We start from the raw sequence: 18,148 nt of genomic DNA on the forward strand, positions 1-18,148 counted from the left end.
CTTATTGTGTGAGGAGACAACTTCTAACCTGGGTTTAGTTCAAAGTATGCATAGAGAGGAATGGCAGCATGCACCCCTTTAGGTATTTACTGCCAAATTACCTTTCACAGAGACAAAATTATGAAAACCTCAGCTTTTGTATGTTCTTTTTATGATTCAGAAAGTTCTGTGTTAGAACAGAAAGTAATTCTTTGCCACATCACAGCACAGTGACAGATGGTAAATGCAGACAATGTAATAGTAACTGCTGTGTGCCAAACCACGAGGGCTACAGGATTCATCTGGCGTGGGATTTCCTTAGAGAAGTTTGAGAGGGCAGCAGTTTAGACTACACAAGCACCGCAAGACTTTGGAGAGTGGTTGTGCTGATGCTTTTTCTCCTGATTTTGCACCATGCACTGTGCATCATGTTGCATCATTAGATAATGGGTCGTGCCCCTATATGACTCCAAGTTTTTCCTTCCCAGGTAAATGTGAAGCAATACGCTGAGCCCCTCTTCTACGAGTTTTAATGTGGCGCACCAGCCCCTCTCTCTGCAGCGGTGCTCGGCTGCCAGCAGGCAGGGTCAGCCTTCCTCGGCTGGCCTCCCACCGTGCTGCTGCTGCCCTGCTTCCCTGCACAGCGCTCCCCGTGCCTTCGCGCTCCTGCTGTCTGCGTGCACGCAACAGAATCACACGGTTACCTTAAAGCGACATAATGTTGGGACTCCCCTTCTTTTCTTCAGTGTCACTAGGTCTTGAACTATTAATGCAAGTCTTCAAAATGACTCTTTTAAATTTACACTTGTTTTACATTATTTTATAATTAAGTTGTAGAGTTTAAAGAGAAGAAAGGAATGGAAGTTTTTCAAGTGATTAAATATTAATTTCATTCACATTTAACCCTAATTTACATTAAGGATGTTAACTGAAAGGCAGATCTTTTGAATTCAACATTTTTATTTCCTTCTTGCCTCTCTGATGAATAGCTGGATCTTGTCATATTTTCATAAAGGGTGGTAGTCCACTGGGAAAGAAGGAATAATTGTGCTGTCTTGCACTCTATGACGGTCTGCTTGTGATGCTTACTGTTTCTTAATTTTGAAAAAAAGCTAGTGATTCCCTTTTGTCTAAACAAAATAAAGATTTGAAACAAAATTGGTTCGGTCCCTTTAAACACTGCCCTGTGTCTCATATAGCTAATTGTTTTTCTTTTATTTCAGAACATTGTCCTTGAAAGATCATGACAGCAACACATTCAAAATACCTTCTTAAAGGTTTTTTAACCTCTCCTTGCTTAGTTGTTCCTGCTTAAGTCTTAAAAGCAAACCAGTCAACCTCAGGTACCTTGAACACCTGCATTGCCCGCACTTGATGTTTTGTACATGGGTGAAAGACTGGATTATGGTATAATTCTTGGGTTTCTATATTTTGCATCCAGATTGCACCATTACATACAAAGTAAGAGACTGATTTCAAGAGATCTGTTAATCCTAGGTAAGCCTCTTGGGAAATCTGGCCATTTGCCTTACTTTCCTTAGCAGGGCTTGTGTTTTGGAAGTCTGAATTCTACGGTGTTTTATTGGAAGGTGTATCGAGAGATAATGTTGATAGAAAAGTTATGTATATTAGCTTTTTTAGATCTGTAACATACAGTACTATGAACTTAGTTAAACAGAAAAATGTTGTGATGCATGCAACTGCAAACGGGTAAAACTCACCTCTGGTTTTTAATTTTGTTTTAGAGAATTACGTTAATTAAAATGTATCCAGTATACTCTAACTTCTATCAAGTTGTATTTCTTGCTTGGTAGATCTGGTGATATAAAATTTGTTTCTGTAATCTAGATTGGCTCCAGTACCCTCAGTACAAGTCCAGTCTTTGTTATTGCTTAAAGCGTTACAGCCTGTTCCCTGAATTCAGTGTGTACACATGCATGAGTAAAATACTTGTGAGCAATATCCAATGTTATTGCTTTAAAAATCACATTTTTATTAGGGATGCTTTGATAATTTTGCACTCTCTACAATCAGGAATTTTTGCAAATGATGCAGACCTTTTGTGCAGTGTTTAATGAATTATTGAACTTCGAAGAACCCTTGCGAAGTAGGTCCTGCATGTGACTGAGCAGTAGACATGAAAAAATGCTATCCTCAAGCGTATCTAGCGGACAGTAATAGATGCTTGATCAGACAATATGAGCACAGAATGACTGATGGCAATAGCATTAAATATTTACATATAGCAAAAGCATCTTGGCAGCAGAAAAGAGATGGTCTCTGCAGTAAGGTGAATAAAACCCAGTGCAATATAAGTAGCCTTTCTGTATGACAACTGTCTTAGAGAAAAATACTGGTGGTCATTAACAGATGCATATTACCAAAGTAATTATTTGGGACTCACAGTTGTATTTCAATCTAGTTATTTTATGTGACACTTTAGAAGCCTGTGAATAGGACAATTGTCAAGACTTTATCAGTGTAATTATTATTTTGGATATTGCCCCATACCTGCTGTAATATAAAGATGATTACACAGTTGAAGAATAAGAATTCGTAACTGTAGAGGAATGGTGTTTTACACCAAACAAATATACTTTTTAACAGGTATGTTACTAAAGCTCAGAATCCCTCTGCTTTTCTTGCACTTACCTTAGTTTTACGTTGGTGTTCCTAACATAGCTGTCTTGTGAATCTGCTGTTGGTGTCCAACAGAAAGCTGTACTGTGGCTATGCTCAAAAGAATTCATGAGAACAAGAAGCAATATCCTTCTCCCTCCTTCCCTCTACACTGCTGAGCAGTTTGTTGGGAGTAAATCCATTTTATTGATGTCCAGAGTCCTTGAAGTGCGTCGTACTTGTTTACGTGCCCTTTTTGGGAACCTGCAAACTACAGCTGTACAACAGTTGGTATTGCTTGCACTGTGTGTTCCACAATAAGTCATGCGTGATTTTTTTCACATGATTTTGAAAGAAAATTACTGTATCAGAAACATTGGATAACAACTTATTTCTCATACTGAAGCAAGGGCAGATGAGTTGTGTTGGAGGTTCTTGCGTATTTTAATGCATTCCAAATAGCTATTGGTTATAGGGAAAAAAATAAAACAAAGGTGACAGGAAATTGATTTTTTTTAAATACTCTGTGATGCTTGTATTATTATGATGAACCTGTTTACAGTTAATGATCTGTTCTATTGTAATGAAAACAAATTAAAATTGAAAATGAAGTGAAAGGGAGTGACATCAAGCCACTTTTTAATATAGTAATTTATTTGTGGTAGCAAATAAACATAGTTTTAAATGATAAGTTTTTTTTTTTTTAATGTCTTTGGGTAAACAGAATTCCTTGGAAATGTGTACTGGGAACTGTTTTACTTTTTTACTCGGAACCGTTCCCCAGCTTACAGGTTTCATTGGAGAAATGCAGTTCATTCTTTAGTACATGGCTAGCCATGCTGAAGTCATCCATGCTTGTAAGAAATAAGCATCCCTTGGAATATGGAAGACGATGAACGTGAAACGTCCAAGGCATATGACAAGTTGAGCATTGGTCAGTGAAGCCTTTCTAGAGGTGTAAAGGAAAATACATTTATGGTAGGAACCCTATTCCTGGAGACATGATTTGAGAAGCCATGAGCAGAATTCTCTTAAATGGAAGGAACAAGATTATACATATATTTTATTATTTTATTTGCTATTTCAAGTAGGGGCAATATTGGTTCTTGTGGTAGAAGTTTAGTCCTAAGGCAGAGATCAAACATCTGAAATGCATTAGCACTAGAGGCTTCTGAACTTAGTGTGCAGTCCATTGAGTGAAGCTTCCCCAGTTGGCTTTCTGAAGGTCTGTCGGTCCTGCAGTGCCTAGGCTCTTTACATCACAGCTATTTGTCTAACACGGGAAAAGGTTTAATCCACAGGGGTATGTTCTTAATCTGATCATCAAGGTAGGAATTTTAACTCGAAAATCATGTTGCATTGCACATCTTTTCTGTAATTTTTGATGCACATAGATAAATAAAGATGATTCTTTGGTCGTCTTTAGCAGAATAATATAATTTTCAGGATCCTGACCCTGTAATAGTCAGGACATGAGCACATGCACTTCTCCCTGCTGCTTCAGAAATTTGAGAATATTTAAAGCTATCTGTAAGCATCTTTCTTTTAAAATGTTGTGATAAAGAATAAATGTCAGTCAGAACTGCCTCTTAGTGTACTCCTGTGTGTTGTCAACACACTAAGGAGGTACAAGGTTGTTAGATGAGAGGAGTAAATGTGGTAGCTGAGGCTGTGCTATTTGATGCTTACCCAATGACAATGTAGGCGAGGAAAACTAGCAGTAAGTCAAGGAGCTATCATTGATCCCGTTGGGAAGAAAAATGTTTATACATTTACCACAAAACTTTTTTTTTTTGAAGGAGGAGAGTAAACTGGGGAGAGACACCTGTGTGGAAAATGGTGTTTACAGAGGATAATGATGCTGGAGGAAATTTGTGGTTGCTTACAAGTGGGGACACTTGCTCAGAGTTGTGCAGCTTGCTAGGGAAGAAAGCAAGGTGTACCAAAACGGATGGGCATTGGCATTTACACCAAAGGATTATTTTACTAGAAAAAGGAAACAATGAATGCCAGGTAACGTTGTGCACAAGTAGTTTAGTTTTGGGTTGTAAATTGTGTAATTTGTTTTCCTTGTAAAAGTCAGTCCCGTGTTATCCAGGAAGTCATACAGGTGGTGCACAGAACAGGGCCACTGTCCGATACCATGATTTTCTCCCTTTGTGGTCTCTTCATATTGTATTTTACGGAATGTGGTACTGAAGAAAGCAAAAAGTTTCAACCGTCTTTTAAAAAAGTATTTCATAATGTGAGTTTTGCAATGGTTTACTAGTATGGCTGTATGTGCAGTGATGCACTTAAGTTTTGAATAATTGGAAAGTAAGAATTACCATTTCAGGTGGCCTCGATAAACTTTGTTAATCCAAGCTTTCGCTTGTTTTTCCTCTAAAATCATGTGAAATAAAAGCTGCCCACAGTGCAGGAATTAGTTTTAGTCAGGGATTGTTCTGTATTATTTAAGCATCTCTTTTGCAGTCTCTTCTTGATCTAAGTTTGTGGATTTGTAGCTTTTGTTGCTGGTAGACCATTGTGCTGGTATTCAATGTACATTAATTTATAGTCTGCATAAAATATTTCAGCCTCTTCCTGGCTCTTCCGAGGCCAGGTTGCCCTGCCAAGTTTAGTTAATTCGCATCAGCCTAAGTTCAGCTGTTGTGCTACTCAGCAGAAGCGCAACAGGATAATGGAGATGTGAAATAAATGCAGTGGCAGAAGCATACGAAGTGTCAAAATGCAAACAAGGAATGAATGTGCTAAGTTTGCAGTCTCTTAAATGCTTTCTTAAGCTGTGAAAAAACTCCAAATAATAAGTTCATTCAAACAGGAAAAACAGTCTCTTTGAAAAAGATTAAGTTGATGGAATAAAATCAATTTGATAAAATATCCAGGCTATCGAAACCTTGTGCGTAGTACAGGTTTTGATACATACTGTGTTGTCTGTTTCTGCAAGGCATTTCTTTTTGACTGTAAAAGCAGCTTGTAATCAAAGTGCATATAAGCCGTTATCAGCCTTTTAAGCAAGTATTTTAATAGCAAAGAAGGTGGAGGAGGTTGTTGCACCATGACCTTCCTTTGTCTCCTCTTCACAAGGAGCGCGGCCGCTTGCTGGTCCTGTAGGCACCCGTGCTCGAGCTGAGTTAGCTCTTGAACTTTTTGTGCTCTATAAATCTTAGGAGACAATAAAGTTAAAGTGCACGTCACTAGGTGGCACTGAAACATCGTCGTATGCCAAGTACAGTCTTGAGCTCTTCATCTCTGCTGCTGGAACTGCCTGGGTTTGAAAGTGTCAGGGAAATTGTTTTATTGTTAAAGGGCAGAGTGTAATATATTCATCTCCATCCGAGGCAGCCATTTAATGCCCTGAAACATGCCCTCTCACAGCTCTGGCCTGTTGACTATGCTTATTTGGTGTAATAATTAGCAGAATTTCTCACTAACAGTGGTACTTACTAACACCTCGCATTTTCCTCAGTGTTTTTGTACGTGATGGATCGTGCATTCTGGGAGTGAAGTTAAGCGGGTCATAACCTAAGCCCTGTACGACACCACTATTTTCTGCACAGTACTTTGGAATAGGTATATATTAACTACTTTTTAATTCCCGTGGTGTATAGTGCAAACAAATTTGAGTCTTTTTTAATAGGCTAATGAAAATTTGTAAGCACAGAATAGTTAACTTGTCAACTTCCAGAACAAAAGAAATTGAATGAGTGGCTGTAGGAATCAGAGTACACTGTCTTTGAATAATGGCATGCTTTAGAAGCCTGTTGTAATGCTTTTCCAAGTTTTGTACAGATTCCTGTGCCTTGTTTCGTAGGAACAAATCTGTTACGCGATTTAAAGGTGATCTCTGTACTGTTGATGATGTTCGAACAGTCTGCCTGTTATGAAAATAGGAGTAGCAAGCCCAAGTTAAATACCTTTCTCACACTTCAGTAGCTGGAAATGAGTCACTATGTTGGAAATTGTTCTGGTGCAAAGGAAAAGAAAAGGTCCTTGAATAACTGTTGCAGTAGGGATCCCTCTCATATTTCTTTGCAAATATGGTGGCCAGGACAGATAGAGTTAAAGATTCCCAAAATTACTAGGTAAAGGTATATGGTTTTAGTTCAACTTCTAAGCAAAAATCTAATGAAATCCCTCTATAATGAACTAACTCAAATTACAGTGATTTGGGACGTTTGTCATATGGAAGCACAGCTCTGCACTGAGAACATCAAACCATTTCACATAGGGCCTCAAGTTTCCAGACCGTATTTAAAAAAAAAAAAAAAAAAAAACCTTTCTTATTTCTAGTTTAGATGGGTTTCCTGGCATATGTAGTGTTAAATATCGACTATCATCTGTTGCTGGTATTTGATATGTTTGAATTGTAAAATCCCCCCTTCCAATAAATATCTATAATATTTTTCCTGTGTTGTTCATTCTTTTTTTCACCTCTTTTAGTTTTAGTTACTGCTGAAGCAATTCTGGTGTAGAAGGGGAAGGAATGCAGCATGGTAAGCCAGCAAATAAGAACAGCGGTGGCTCTGGCAGCCTTCTCTTCATGTCAGTTCCTTGCCCTCAGCCTCTGTTATTAATGCATCTACACTGCCGTCACTCAGATAGCATGCATTTGTGTTAAAAGTATGCGTCAAAAAGGTGGCCTAGATTTTTGAATTGCAGTTTGAAAATACCCCCAACCTACAAAACCACTACCAAATTATAAAATAATTGACTTAAGTCCTTGTTAGACATTCTGAGGGAAGTGAAATTTCTTCTTGTCTTGTAAATATGCTCTAAGGAAGCAACAGAGTTGAGAATGTTACGGTGTCCATGGTGTTTTCACTTGGACAGAGACTTGCATGCATGCCTTTAAAAATAATTTTGTAAGAGTTTGGAACAAACCTCTGTGAAGTTTTACCCTCGTATTAGAGTTTTTGTGGATTTGTTATAAAGCGTTTTTCTCTCCTTACCATCCCTATTCCTTCAATTCTCCTAGTTTACCTGTGGGCTCTTTGATGTTCTTATATACAATTATGTACTTTTTAAAAATCCCCTTTTTGGTGCATTTCATTTATTGGGTCACTTTAGAATTGAATCCATGAATGTTATAACTGAGTTGATGGAAGATGTTTATTTTCCTATCATCCTGATAACTGCTTTAGTATGTGGTGCAGATCAGTATCATGCCTTTTTTCTATACTTGTTTGGAGAATAAAATGAAACCATTCTTGAATGCTTTAGTACTCTTTGTAGGAGTTGTTTGCTAAATTCTGCAGTTGGCATATGCAGTAGTATAAACTGAGTTTGGCTTATTTGGTTTTCACCAGAAGGGAATAAACAGGACAGAGGAGAGCTGAGAGGAAATATGGACTGGTCCTTTCTCTTCTAGCCTGTCTTTCTCACTGTCAGATATACGTATTTAAGAACACAACATGGAGAGAAAGGGAAGAGATGATTTTTAAAAGACTTGTCACTACTGTGCTCTGTCTCATACGTTAAGTATGGGCAGTGATAGCAGCAGGGCTATCTTGACTTGTAGGCCAGTTAGGAATACAAGCGTATGTGGAGGAGGGCAAGTCAAGTCTCCCTGAACAGATGTACGCAGAAGGCTTAAGGAATCAGTTTTGTATATGACCACTTGAGTTGAATAGCACAATTGGACCTGATCACTGCAAGCAATGGAAAAAAATAATATGAAATGCTGTCTGTATATGCAAGTAATAAAAACGAGGACTAGAAAATGTATTAGTCTTTGCAACAGTTAGGATTGGTTTTTTTAAAACAGCAGTATTTGGCAGGGGGAGGTGGGGACAGTTCTCAACTCGGCTTGACAAATGTATTAAGCAAAATGTTGATTTGCTTTATGAAACGTACCTTGGTTTGGCACAAAGCAAATGGCTCAGCAGTTGTACTTCTTTCATAGTAGATCAGTGTTCTCTTGTCTATTTATTTACCTGCTACTGCACCCTAAACTTATTCTTTAAATTATCCGAAGACAGTTTAAGAATAAAATGGGAGTGAAAGAAAACTGCGGAATCCTGCCTTTAACTGTAGTAGATGAACCTTATAATTCTACTGTAAACGAACCAAGTACTGTGAAATACAGATCCCGGCAGCTCTTCTACAAGTTTGCATGAGCTGTGATGGAGAAGAGAGTTTTTAACCCCAGCTTTAGGACTTCAATGAAATGCATTCTTACAGAAGCAGACCAGTGTCTCCTGATTTACTGACCACAGGTAACTGGCAAAATGATGAAACAAAACCAAACTGAGGAATCAGATGGATCAAACTTTCAGTCAGTGTCTCTACTGCCTGCTGTTTATTTGGTTAGGCTGTATGTGCAGAAGCTGGGGAAAAATGGGTGATTCATTGCAGTCTGGTCTGAACAGTTTGGGAACCATTGAACTAAAACGTATCATTTAGACAAGCATCGAAACCCGATATAAAAAGAATTCCCATGAAGGCAAATTCATCTCATGGAGTGATGATCTGCTCCAGTGGTTAATTATCCTTTCTTTTAAATTGTGCTCCGTGATTCTGGTCTGAACTTGCCTTATGTTCTTTCAGACCCTGAATTTTGCTGATGTTGTCTGCCAACTTAATGTTAAGTGTTAGCTTTCTGTTTCCTATGTGGCTTATTGTGGAGGCTGTGAACAAAACAAAGCCTTCAAACCAAACAAAATTAACTAAGTTTAAAATTTTATTCACTACACCTGAGTTGTACAGTATGAGTTTTCTTTAACTCATTCTTGCTACAAGAAGAAACCCTCTTCTTTCATTAAATCTCATGTAGAGATGTTCTTCTTGAGCTTGGATGCCCAACTCAACAGGGTTTCATTAATAGCTGTCTTATAAAACCAAGGCAACAACTGCAGTTTGCAGGTTTTCTAAGCGAGTGTTATTGTCATCATTTGACCAGTGGTGCAGTTTATGCACAAAATCATCAGTTCTATTATACTAGTGTTTGGTGTTGTCACACAGGTTACTTTTATGACTGTATAAAATGGTACAAGTTGCTCTTTTGCAACTCAATACTCTTGTACAAATATTGATACTTAAGGTAAACTTATCTCCCTAGTACAATTTGTGGTTATTGTCCTTGAAGTGGCTGTAGAAATGATGCAACTGTATTCACGTTGTACTCCTGTGTAGCTTCAAAAATAATCTCATTTGTTGGCTGTGCTGTTTCAGAAATATGTTGGCAATCTGTGTGACACCAGATTTGTTGTAGCCATGATCGCAAATCAGGGATGGCTGCCTTTAAATTGTTTTGAGGACTGGAGGGGGACTCACACAAAACTTCTACTCACAGGCTCCTCTAGTGTGAGAAATGCTTGCAGGAAAATGTGTGTTTATCGTGTCCTTTCCAAGGACAAGTCACAAAGATTGAAGATAAGAGGCAGCAGGGTGCTGCTTGTACAGCTGAATTCCAGGGGATGTTGTGTACCCCTTCTGTCTTCTGCAGTAATTTTCTTAATTGTGGCATATAATCTCAAAAATAAACTCAAGTTCGTCCCATAAAAGGTATTGGCTCTATATTTGGTGAAATGCAACTGACGCACAAGAAGAGTGTTCCTGGAACACATTTCTTTTTATCTTTAAGGCATTCAACAGTCTTCCTGTCTTTTCATTATGGGGTGAAGAATCTTCGTAAGATGTCTAAGATGGCTATAAAGGTCTTTAAATTTTAGTAGATTTGTAAGTGCTTTTACAGTTTTATAGTGCTTATCCTGCTAATAGGACCTGTGAAAAATAACTTTTTATGCTTAAAAAATAAAAAGGCCTACAAAGATGTTCAAGTAGTGTGTAATGGACATGACAGTTACAGTTTGTGAAATTTAATGCTCTAGCTGCTTATTGATCTTCCTTGTAGCTGATTGCATGGCACAAGCATTTGCACTTAGCACCTGCTATTTCTACATTTACACTATCTTCAGAATTGTTATCAAGGGGACTTTGGAAACCAAACTTGATGATAAGCTTAAGTACTTAAGGAAATACCTATATTTTTTCGAGCATCCATTTTATTTTAACTCTACTTTTGACATCTGCTTTTTCTGGGTGATATTTTAACATGTAAAATATAGATGTAGTTATATACCAGGATTGCTGCGAAGCCCAATGTTTCCTGGGAATGATGGAAAGCTGCGCGAAAGTTAGTTGCATCTTTCATCTTGCAGGTGGTTGTGATAGTTCATGTGTAAGCAGTAGTATTTGCCTAGATCATACAAGGAATCTTAAGAATCAGCTTCAGTAATTTGAATGGGAAGTATGCAGTGGGATAAGAGGCTAAAATAGCCGTACCCACAGCAGAAGTTGCAAGTTCAAAAGGTTTTACCTTGATCAACAGGCCTAAATTTCCCTCAGGAATATGGCTATTGCCTTTTCCTGTGGCCAGTTTTTTCCTGAGTTGGTTGGTGAAAGCCATCTCCAAAGAGAAGTTGTCAAAGTTAGGGGTTGGACTGGATGATCTTTAAGGTCCCTGCCAACCCAAACCTTTGTAAGGGTCTATGAAAGTCATAGCTGATTGCGTTCCTTGTAGTGACTTCCATGCAGTTGTTCTTTCATGACAGAAAGCCAGATGTCTACTTCTTATGGTGCATGCCTTCATGCACACATCTACTAGTACTGTGTAACTTTAGAACTTTAACTATTACTGTAGAAACTGAAGGTCCCATCTTAAGAGAGGTGCAAAGGGGTTGAGGAGGGGGGAAGCAGAGCTCTTGTGAAGAGTTTGTTCTGAGAGGAAAATGCTTTGTTCTCAATGTCTTTGGGTTCTTTTTTCCTCAGAGGTGTTCCCTGCTTTTAAGGAGTTTCCCTCCTTTTTATTCTGTCAAAGTTAAAGTTGCCATGTTGTTAGGTCAAGATTCAATAAAATGGCAGATTATTTGGAAAACTGCTAGTGTGACCTGCTCATGTACGTGTTTGAAAGGTGTCTGTCTACAGCCACAGAAGCTGTAAACATGTTGCAAAGATTCAGAATCTGCATTTCAAGTTCTCAGCCCTTTAATTTAATTCTGGAAGTCCAAGGTTTGTTCTCTGGGTGTTGGTCAGGTTATTTCTTGTTCCTTCAAGAGCTTGTGCCTACTCCATGGTATGCCCCAAGCGAGCTCATGCGGTTTTGCATCCCAGATGTGTAATGCTTCCCAAACCACTGTGGCGAGTCTTAATGGTTCTGAGCATCCCTAAAACATGACAAGTCTTCAGACAGCAGTGCCAAATGAATTCCAATTTCAATATTAGCTCAGGTTATTTGTTTTTATTTTACCTGATTTTAAAGTTTATTGAATCTCTTCTGTATTGAAGGATTGTTCGTTGTTTCACACCTGGTCAACCTCCCTTGTATTTGGTTTCTTGGGACTGGGTGGATAGAGGTACTTTTGCTACGCCGTGCAGAACCAATTCGTGATGACAGTCACCAGGAAGGTCTCTGCCTTCTGATTTACTGGAGGTGAGTTGATAAAGAGCTGCTTTGTTATGAAACTTAATTTCTCGGTATCTATAACAAATTTTCAACAAAACCATGTAAAGAATGGCATGCAAAAATGTCCCAAGATCCTCATTTGTCCCTTGTGATTCACAAACAATATACTGATCTAGAAGCATCTACTCTTTTAAACATTTTCTTAGATGCATATATGCTCTTGTTCCCTGTATGTATATGAAGAAAAAAGAATTGGATATCTGATTGAAACCTGATCATTGTTTTCACCCGGAGTTTGAATGTTCTTGCTCCTCGCCTAATACAGCTGATCTGTTTACCAAATGGTACTGACTGGAAGAGGATGCACAACTGGTAGCAGGAACAAGGACTGGCTGATGGTGGCCAGATGCTTGCAATATTGCTGTAAGTTTGATAGTTATACTGAGGAGGCTTGGGGACATCTAGTCGGCAAAAAGAGGCTGTGTTTGAATGATTTATCACTTCAAATTTCTATTATAATTACTTACGATAAACAACGTGTGACTAATCTACGCTCAACTGGGTAAGAAAATTGCCAGTTCTGTTCCATTAACAGCCACGGGCCTATAGAACAGTGTTCCTGTAGGTTAAAACAACAATTAAGGGGCATGTAACATACCAAGGTGGGGACAGAGGCGATACGATTAGCAAAGACACTTTTCATGCATTGCCAAGCTGCTTCAGTGCATAAATTACCTTTTGGTTCAGTTACATCAGTCAGGTCTGTTGTGCACGTGCATGACCAGTCCGTGTGCGTGTACCAAAACCAGGGCCTGCAGATTTATGAGAGAGGACAGGCGGGAGAGGTTAAAATTTGTAAACAAAGGTAAACAGTACCTTCACAGGGAAGATATCGAGCAGTCTTTTAGACAGCTGCTCACTTAGAAATTGGTCTCTGTGTGCATTACAGACGGTTACGTGGCTCTTCTCCTGACCAGCTCACTTAAAGTGCGGCCTACTGCTTCGGTAACTGGGCTGCTCGGCTCGGCGGGAGCGAGGCGCGTGGCGGCTGCGTTAAGTAACAGCGCTCTGAGGTGGAGGGTTGGTATGGGCTGGTATCTTTAGTCATAAATAATGAAATATTAGTGAGTTCTTGTCATTAATATGGAAACGTTTCTGGCATATAGCACCATGGGGCAGGGCGGAAGAGCTGTAGGGTGCAAAGTGCAGTGTAATATGGTCATATTGCCTGCCAGTGGCTTTGATGGGCTGGATTATAGAAAGAATGTAGCATGGACAAGGCTATTGGTAAGTCTGGAGTATAATGAAGGGTAATCTGGAAATATAACTTTTTCATGTGAATAAATGGTGCTGTAAAATTGGCCGGTCCCTTAAGATGTTTTAATGAGTGGCATTTGCAGAAATAATTTGAAGGAAAAAAGTTCTGAAATCTAATATATGTGATAATGGAGAAATAAAAGCTTTAATAGTGCATTTAAAATGTATTTTTTATTACTCTAGGTTCGTTTCTGACATAACTGGTTTTAGTGAGCCACTTGAATGATCTTGGTTGCTATGAAGTTTTAATAGCTAACACTTGGAAAGCCTCATAGTTTAAAGAAATGTCAACTTCAAAAATCACATTCCTGTCTTGAGTAACTATCCTGAATTTGATCTTTTTCTTTTTTTTTTTTTAATTTAAAGATGTGAAAGTATGTTAGGGGATAAGGTTATGCAAGTTCCTGTAAAGCAGTGGCTTTTTTTCGTAGATGGGGCCTTAGTATTATCACAATTCTGACCATATAAAGTATTTAATCTCCTTCCTTTATAAAGCCATTGAGCTCTCACTTCAGAGCACTAACACTTTTCTTCAAGAACGGCTTGAGGTAAATCCACATAGCTAATGTAAAAACAGCAACAACGACTGCTAAACCAGGCAGACCTTACTGGGTGTTCTCCTGTGAGGAAGAAGGAGGGATTTATGGAAACCTAGAAGTTTGCATCTGAGCCTGTGGTTCAGAGTCCTGTCCTGAGACTGCGTTCTGAGTAAGGCCTGCCTTGCAATCCCTGATAACCTTTTGGATTGCCTGAAGACAACAAGACTCAAGTGTCTGGACTTCACTAATTGTCATCCTGCATCAGTTTTCTCAACAGTGTAAACTCGACATCAGACAGTACAGAAGATGGCTGTTCCCCAGTATGATGTGTGTACGAAAGCATTGCAAATAAGGAATGTCTAAACGAGTCAAAATAAGTAATTGTAAGAATAAAAAGAAAAGAGGAAGATAAATGCAACAGTGAGATATTCAGTTTGAATTACCTTCTTTCATGCATCTTTTCTATAGTGTGGTTCCTCTCTTGCTTTGTTCTGCATGATGCTGATTGTAAGGGGAAAGTAAATACCCTAAGCCTGAATGCAGGGTTGTTTGCATCCGCTCATAGGTTGGGAGTGCTCATGTCGATTTTGAAATCCTCTCTTTTCTGTAAAATCTTTTTTGGGGGAAATAATATGAGCCTCTCTAGAACAATGAGTAACAGGCATGTTTTAGGGGATCTGCTAGTTTGAATAAATTATCTATTTTAACTGTTCATAAGAGTGAGTGCTTGTTGTATAACTAAAAGCTAACATCTCTAAATATTTCATGGACGTTGTGTCTATGTCTTAGACTTGTGACTGACGTCTTACATCTGCATGAGATCCTGCTCCAGGCCCAGGGAGATTACTTGGTGTAGAGAAGCCGATGTTTTCCACTGAATTTGTGAGAAATGCAGGACAGCAGATAGCCCTGGGGGTTATCTTGGAGGCACATCCTCCTTGCCTTGACTTAAGTCTGCCTGTGTGCATAAACCCAACTTCCTCAATAACTTCTTGAGTGCATTTTATGTGAAGTACTGGAAAAACAAACTTAGCTTAATGCTTTCAGTTTTGTTATGCGTTAGGAATTGTTGAGATGCTATGGCCTTAAGCTTGTTTTCTGTACTAATTCAGGTAATATGGCAATACACTTCCAATACAGTTCTTTCTCAACGTGTTGTTCCAGCCAAAACAATGATCTATAAATTGGAAAGTGACTGTTGTCTTCTGACTTGCTTGGTGATGAAACTATGTGGGAATTCTATGTTTGAAGCACAAGCCTTTGTAGCCTAGATATTGAACTCTTTGCCTTACAATTAAGAGAGAAATGAAACCTTTTGAGAACAGTATTGACACCCTGCAGGGAAATACATCAGCTGCGAAAATTTTTACACTGTCACATTCCTTCACCAGAAAATACCATTAGGTCTATCTTTTCCTTAATATCGCTTAATTTGAAAATAATGAGCCATGTGTGTATAACAGTACTGCATTTTGGCCTGACTTTGATATGTATTAGCTGTGTTTCTATTACTTTTCCTGCTCTGTAACATACAGTGCATTACTTCTATTACCATGAAGTTACTTGTGCAGGAAAAAAATGTGCAGATTGGGCTTGAGAGATTCTACCTATTACTCTTCCACTTGCTGAATTTTACAACCAACCATCTCATTAGTATATCCACTTCTAGTAATAAATGGGCACATATTGTTAATATCTGCAAGAAGTTCATTGCATAGTCTAAAATTGGGTATTAGTGCTTCTGGTACTTGCTCCATTCTCTGAAAGCCCAAGTGTGACTCTTCAGAGCTTTCTTGAACAGTGCACACAAAATTGTCTTTTCACATGTTGGCATTGCTAAGCCATGCGTAAAAAATCTTACTGGCATTTAAAGCATGAGAAACAGTATTGATATCTGAATAAACTGTTAGGCTGTTAATAATTTTTCAAATGTAAGAATACAATTTAGAAAAATATTTTAAAGATACAGGATACCTGCAAGTGAAGGCATTTTTGTACTTATGGGTTTACCTGTTAGAAGTGCCTATAAGCAATGCTGATGTAACAGTTAGACTTGGCATCAGGCAGCCAGTATAGCTAGATCTTCAGGGTTTTTTTTGGAGGTATTTGAGAAAAGCTTGATATTTTTGACATCTGTGTGACAGCTTCTTGCATAAGAGATGAGCAGCGTGTTATACCACCCAGCTGCGTATATTAGTCTGTGCATCAAGCTGAGGAGCAGCACTTAGCCAGATCTGACAATCAGATGGGAACTAGTACTACCTATACACAAGGGTGCATTTTAATGTGGTGTGCGTTTTGCCAAGAGCCTGGTATATGACAAATAAATTGTCAGAATCTCTATTCTTCCCATCTCTTTTTTTCCCCCCAGTTGAGTCCATGTTGAAATGTAGGATTTCCTTCTGCAGTTTGTTTTACTTTGCATATAACAAAGGTGGTCTAATGTGTTTGGTGATTTCATACTATAAAATTGTAGCAATCTTTTTTGGAATATGCAGTGTATTAGCACGTCATTTTCTGCCAGCTTAATCTAAATTTGCATTATGCTTGGTTTCACTGATGACTTCATGTCAATATGTCATGTGTCCCCAGTGGAGACTAGAGACCTAGAGAAATTACATTTCTAGTTTTCAAATTTCAGTGCTGCTATTGTCAGTGTTGGAAGAGTTGGTGAATGGCAGATTGTGAATGTGGAGATGAGTATATGAGAACTACCTGCTCTAATTTTAGTTTGTCTGGACTGGTAGTTGTAAGCCTTAAAATTTCTACACTTCTTGCTGGATTTAAGTCTGTCATTTGACTTGATGCTTAAATTTGAAGGAATTGCGAAATTTCTGCCACAGAATAGACTGTTTATTAATGCGCTTCATAGACTTGCTATAAGGCTATAAGCCAGGAACATGTAATGATACTACTTTCTCCCTTTTTTAAAGATAGAATTGTCAGTATTGAAAAAAAACCTATTTACACCTGTATAATAGGATGTATTAAACAGGTGTAACCCAAAAAGATTGATTATGATGAGGGAAATTTATGATGAAAAGTACAAAATGTTGCTGTTTAACAATGAATGCTCTTCTCAGTAGAATAACCGATTTGCAGCGACATCCAGGTGATGAAATAAGTAACTGTTCCTGTATAATTTAGTTCTAAAAAAGCGTTTGTTATACCCCTGTTTTTAACCTATTGCATTTTTTTCCTTTGCGTCACCACTTTATTGTTCTTTTAAAAACTGTATTCTATTTCCGTCTGGTCTTCTTCTTACAATGTAAGTTTTGAGCGAGCTGCAACATCATTTTTTTCTCCTGGTGATGTTTCTGTAGTTGAAAATATTTCAATAAAAATGAGAATTGGAATCCTTTTGTTGTCTGAAATATTCAAGCACTGTGGCAAACGTAGTTTTATGATCTTGGAGTTGTATTTTTATTAGCAAGTTTTTGGTAATGATGGAAACTTGTAAAGAAACCATCTTTGAAGGCTAAAAAAAGAGGAGGAAATAAGGGGAAAATCATGTAAATTTTCTAGGCCAGTACTTCCACTGTAACAATTTAACACATTTGTTAATGTCTATTTGTACCATGTCAATGTAGTGTCTGACTGTAGATAGATAAATGTGGATTGACTTGTCATGGGTTGGGATTGCTCCACTCCAAAAATCTGACAGCTCATTTCAAGCTTCTCTTGCACTTTCAAAGTCCTTAGCTGCATTCTTAACTCAATAATGCATACAAAAATTGTAATTTTATTAGTAAAACATGGAAGAACAGTCTTTGGAAAACCAGGCTTTTTCTTAGCAATTTCTTTGCAGTAGTATTAACTAAATATTGGTGGAGACATTCCTTCCAAAACAGAGGTGAAAAGGGAGTTAAGAGAAAAAGGGGCAGAGAGAACCTCTTCAGTCAGCTGGTTCTTAGCTCACCTCCAGCATCAAACCAGATCTTTGGTTAATCTGCTGGGACAGCAGTTCTTGAATATGGCATTTAGAATATGTCAGGTTGTAGAGGCAATAGTTTTCAGTAGGTGTTTCGTTTGTCCTTTTTTTTTTTTTCCCCATTCATACACCCATTTCAGGAATCACTTCAGAATGTGTACAACATTTAGGCTCATTATTTTTAGTAAAGTATGCTATTAAGCCATTCAGTGGAATATGAGCTTTGTACCTACCGGACCCACAAACTTAAACAGGAAAAAAAAAAAAGGAAAAGAAGAAAGGAGAATCAAGAGTCAAAGTAGGAATAGTTCTGAAGATGGATTTTCATCTGTGTTGTAAGGACTGATTACCTAAAGA

At 38.2% G+C, this 18,148-nt stretch overlaps 1 protein-coding gene across 17 annotated transcripts in view; it reads left to right on the forward strand.

Moving 5' to 3' along the window:
- Positions 1-18,148, forward strand: part of FTO (FTO alpha-ketoglutarate dependent dioxygenase) — a 247,120-nt gene that overhangs the window by 23,788 nt on the left and 205,184 nt on the right. Inside the window, exons 2-3 of one of the 17 annotated variants that reach the window (XM_083852095.1) lie at positions 11,887-12,031; positions 12,248-12,427. The exons of 14 other annotated variants lie outside the window; for them this stretch is intronic. The gene's annotated coding sequence lies outside the window, so the exon portion shown is untranslated. The remainder of the gene's footprint in view (positions 1-11,886; positions 12,032-12,247; positions 12,428-18,148) is intronic. 2 more of the 17 variants (XM_083852096.1, XM_083852094.1) reach the window with 2 other exon arrangements.

The sequence above is a fragment of the Anser anser genome (assembly GCF_964211835.1).
Source record: "Anser anser genome assembly, chromosome: 11".
Lineage (NCBI taxonomy): Eukaryota > Metazoa > Chordata > Aves > Anseriformes > Anatidae > Anser > Anser anser.